Consider the following 5373-nt stretch of genomic DNA (forward strand, 5'->3'; position numbering starts at 1 on the left):
CTTTGGTCCTTTTATCTAAACAGTCTACAGAGTATATTCCTAGACTCTTCACTGTGGAAGTTAGTGTAGGTTGAAGTTGCTGTAGCTTGTTCTCTTAAAAATGCATTTTCATTTTAAGTAGTTCTGTCTCCTTTCATGCTATAATATGCTATACTGTCAACATCTGCAAGCTTCTCCTCTATTATGCTGGTCTGTTTCCTTCTTTTTTTCTGGATTTCTGCTTTGCTGTAGGAGGTTGGCCAGTATGGGTTGAAGGAGAACGGGAGAGGAAAGGTAAGAGAATAAAGAATGACTTCAAAATGGTCATAGTCATCTTACTTATTTTTCCAGTTTTTATCTGTAATTATGAAAACTGGGCCTCTCACTCTTAATCAAGAGTGATCTTGCTGTTATTGTACAGAAAACCTTAATGCTTTCTGTCTGTGCAAGACTAAAAGAGAAGGAGAGGGAGAAAAATCATAGGAGAAGGAATCAATCTTCTGGTTAGGGAAGAAGGAAATAACTTTTTTTAATGAGGACTAGGTACAGTAGATACTAATAGTGTGTTAGGGACAGAAATTAAGTATCTGATGTGCTAGATCTTCAGATATTGTAGAATTTCGTATGACAATGTTTTTTCATAGGTATCCAGGCTTACGGGTGCTCATGAAAAGTAGTAATTACAATGGTCTTAAGAGAATCATTAGTTGTATAAAATGCAAGGAAATTTATGCCTAAGATTGAAGATTCCAAATAATACTTTTGGAGGGAACCTGCAGTTTCCCACACCCAATCATTATTTTTCATTAAAAAAAAAAAAAGGGGGGGGGGAAGGTTCTTGCTGCTTTGGTGTATGAGTCCTGCTCCCTGTGTAGTCTGTGAGTAGCTTCTGTGTCCTGTACTGTACTTTGCTCTCGGTGGAGTTGGCCGGGGAACTGATGCCTTTTCCTGGTCTTAAAATCAGGAGTCCAACACGGTTAGAAGGGAAAACATACCTTGGTATTTATTTTAAGGATCCTTAGGTGCACTACATCCAGGTCGAATGCACTGAAATGCACACCACAATGCACACCCCCAAAAGATCTGGTATAACATTCTATAGCCTTACTAATTAGCATAACTATCAAAGATTCCCCAATGAGAGGCTCAAGTGAGCCCCCCCTCCCCAAGGAACCTTCCCCTGGATGGTTCTATCTTAGTTTACAGAATGTGTTCTGGAGAGGACCTTGGGGTCTGGGGCACACTAACCTCTACCTACGAAGCTTCTAAAATGTTTTGTCTTCTAACTGAACAAACAAGTCCAAGAATGTAGGCAAAAAGCACTAAGAATACAGAAGTTGTAAAAAGGTATAACAGGGGTATAAAAGAAAAGGCAAAATTCTTCATGGCATCAGAAACACTGAATTGGGGAAGGAGTGGCTGCTTCAAACTGAAGGAGGTGACATGAGATCAGAAATAGCATGTGAATCACATAAATGCAGTGTCATATATACTGTGTTTGCTTTTGCATTTAAGAATTCATATTTTGCTAAAAATGAGGGTTCAATTAGAAAATTAGTTTGCAGTATAGATCGTAGTGCTTGTTCATCAGCTTTCAAGTCTGTTGCTATTTAATATATTAAGTACATGACATAAAAGTAAGAACAAGATGAATTAAGGATGTAAAATATAACTCCCTTTTGTAAACACTCTCATAGCTTACCAGCTTTCTTAACTTACTTAGCTTACTCACATAAGGATTTCCCAGAGAATTTTCACAAGCTGCTTAGGATAGTCTGAACTGTGCATAGTACACTTTTGTAATCTTTTGAGATGCGGGAAGCAACTTCATGAGTTACCTTTCAGCCTCCCACTAAGTTAGTGAGGGTGAAGAAGGAGGTAAATATTCAAGGGTAGGGCACAGGGTTCAGAGCAGTGAAAAAAGCCAAACCCCATGCAGGAGGTGTCACAATTTTGAAGTCACTAAGGGGAGTCTCAGGTTGTGCAGTAGCGCAATCATTTCAGCATTGATGTGCCAGGTTTTCACAGGATTGATCAGAGATGATTTTTTGCTGATCGTATGTTTCTGCATTACTTTTACTGTAAATATTTATGTTTATTTTAATTTGGAGGTTTTACACATCTTAGAAAAGTATTGTGTTGGAACAAGAGATTCATTTTTGATCAGTGCACTGAAGATGGCATGTCCTGTTAAACAATTTTTATTTTCAAGTAGCACTGCATACAGAAATGAATTATTTAACACAACTTGTGCAGTATTTTTGAGTGTTACCAAAAGGTATTTTGTTTGCCTTCTTTTGAAGGTTTTATTTTGATAGTCCTTTTATCCATCTTCTGCTTCTCAGATACTCATTTTGTCGTCTTCATTTTTCCTCTAGTTCTGTGCACCTCAGTTCTTTTATCTTTCACTACTTCTTCCAGCTTTCTGCTATCCTGTTCATCTTCCTCTAAAAAGAAGGTAGGTAATAGTCAAAGGAAGAAGAAAAAAGAAGTGGAGACGGTATGGATTGTATGTAGGATTTTCTGATTTTTGTATTTTTAAAATTTTTGTGTAAAGTGGAGGTTCATTTTTTAAAAGACTACATGGAATACATGCTTGGAGGAGCAACTTAAAATACTTTATTAATCTTAAAATAAGATGTAAAGGCTTTATTACCATGTTTAAGATCCCTTTTCTTTCTTCTGTGCATGGAAAGGGTAGCACTGAAGTTTCCCTTAGATTGCGGCTCTTGAGTCTGTGCACTGCATATTGTGAGTTCACCTCTCTGAATATTAAGAACTTCAGTTTTTACTTCATGTGTTCCAAATAAGACATTTAAACTTCTCTTGTTAATTGGCACTGTGAGAGCTTTACTGCAGCTGAGCACTACTGACATCTGCTAAGCAGTTGAAATGCAACTGGAAATGTCATCAGTTATTTAGCCTCTGCTCTTAGAACTACTTTTAATGCACAATAGTGAACACTTTTGATGTCCCTGGACTGTTTAAAGGTAATTTTGCTATCACGGTTTTGAGCACTCTTTAGCCTAATCTCACTTTGGTATTTTACAGTTTTTTAAACACAGAAACTTCAAATGCAGTGCCTGCAGCTTCAAGTGCTTTAATTGAGATTTGGAAAAGTATTCACTCTGCTACAGTATTGGTTTCGTTTTTTCTTCTAAGGTCATATGATCCTGCTTTATGCTGAGATTTTTTAGTGAATGCTGGCTACTAATTACCCCTGCTGAAAAATGCAGTCATCAGTTTTTAGCTCTTATCTAATTGTTTGTGTGGATTACTCTGAGACAATAGATAATAACTCAAGGAACTGTTTAGGACATTGTTTAGCTAAAGGTTCCTAAACAGTTTTAATGAACTCCTAAGGCACAGGACTGTGTGTGGCCTCTGGAAGTACTGCTTAATGAATTCAGGATGGACTCTGACCATACATTACACATTGTAGATAACGTTACTGTCATCTGCTGGTGCTTTTTGTCTCTATTCTCTGCTGTTCAAAGAAGGTTGATAGAACACTCAATGATCTTGCCAAAATTTGAGTTCCAGTAATTTTGTACTACCTCAGTGTGCAAGTGTTCTCAATTCTTTACTGGTTTATATAACTGAGGAAAATCTTGACCTTACGTGTTTATTACTGCAAGTTTTTAAAGTTTTTAACAGATGTTCACCATCATTTGACACTTCAGCTGATTCCACTAAACTTTAGTATGTTACCTTCTGACTTTTATCTTCTCTCAATACATTCAAAGATTAAATTAAGTCAAGGAGAGATCAAGAGGGTTTTCTTTTCTGTGCTTAACTGCACAGAATTAAGCATTTTGCTATTGTATTTGTTAACTGTAGGTAATACTTGTAAATTAAGATGTCCTTAACTGAATAGGATCTAGATTCAAATATTTGTCATGGTTGGGTTGCCCAAGACAATAGTACTAAACTTATTTTTCTGCCAAAGTTAGTAGAATATAGATACTATGAAAATTTTTAGGGAGGAAAATAATTTTTTGTGGTTTTTTGCAAAATACTCCTAATTTCTGGTGTGAAAGAACAGCTTCGCTGTTGCTTTTCATTCAAGACACAAGAAGCAGCCATTTAGAAAAAATGTGCTTATAATATGAAAGCACGCCTCACAATGCAGAGGACTTCTTACTTCAGCAAAATGTTCTGCTCTATTTGCATTGGGGTGCGTGCATTTTTGGGTTTTGAGCCGTTACCTGCAGCTGATGAGCTCCAAAAAGAGCGAAACCAGTTAGGTCCTGCAGTACTGGCTAAAATCTTCCTTCAGGGGCGTTCTGGTGAGGGGACACTGAACAATGTTCTCTGCTGCATAAACCTCAATAGCCTTTTTCAATTTCCATAACACCAAAAAGAAATCTTTGAGACTTTTTTCCTTTAAGGCGTATGTGTTGTGTTGCTGGTGTCCGCCTGCCACTTTCTACTCCTGCTTATGGTCTCTCTGGCTTTAATCACCAGGTTTGGAAACACCTGGTTTTAAAAAAAAAAAAGAGAAGTCTGAAGGATGGGATTTGTGCACATGTAAAACAAATCATTGTGGTTTAGAAATTTTGATATTGCCATCTTCGTTCACTTAATTTAGCATTCAACACAAGTTGAAAATGGAGTGTCAGACTGTGTGTACACAACATTGCCTTTTTACCATCGTTTTCCCAAATCTTGGTGGCTTAATTGTTCCTTTAAAGAGAACATACTTTTCTCCTCTTTTGGTTTTTGTGTTGGTTGGCTGGTTTGGTTTTGTTTTTCCTTACTTATACCTATCTTTTATCTTTTGCTTTGTTTTCTATGTCTTTCTTCACTACCACTTCACTCAAAGATTCAGAAGGAACCTTGAGTGGGCAGAAAAGCTGGTGACTTCTTAAATATGAGTACTACTTTAGTAGAGATGGACATGAACCTTGTGTTCTGAAAAGAAGTTACAGTTAGTAATTCAAATCAGACTGACTGTCTCATGCTGTTAACAGCTTTATTTACGAACAGATGGTTAGACACTTATTTTTAGACTTTTTTTCGATTCCCTCATATCTGTGTAGCTATACCCCTCATGTGTGTACAGTTACATATAAACTGAACAGTTACCCAGACCTACGCAAAAAACAAAGTCAGCCCCCTCACTAGCACTGTATTCTGTGGTGGCTACAGACACTTACAGTTTTGTGAAATATGGCGAGTTGCTGTAACAACTCAGTGCAGCTGAAGTTCTTCCCCTGCCTTCCTGCAACTGCCATTTTTCCACACACATTCCCTCCCCTTGCTTGCCTTACTCTCCTTCTGGCATCTGGCAGGTCCTTCTAAAAGATGGTATCTAAGAACAGCTTGTTCTATTCTGTTCTAACGTAGTATTATACCTGTTGATGTCACTGACTTAAATTCCTAGGGGATGAG

At 37.4% G+C, this 5373-nt stretch overlaps 1 protein-coding gene across 1 annotated transcript in view; it reads left to right on the forward strand.

The window, feature by feature from the left end:
* Window positions 1–5373, forward strand: part of RECK (reversion inducing cysteine rich protein with kazal motifs) — a 43910-nt gene that overhangs the window by 14373 nt on the left and 24164 nt on the right. The window lies entirely within an intron of this gene.

This window comes from Corvus brachyrhynchos, unplaced genomic scaffold (genome assembly GCF_000691975.1).
Source record: "Corvus brachyrhynchos isolate BGI_N302 unplaced genomic scaffold, ASM69197v1 scaffold146, whole genome shotgun sequence".
Lineage (NCBI taxonomy): Eukaryota > Metazoa > Chordata > Aves > Passeriformes > Corvidae > Corvus > Corvus brachyrhynchos.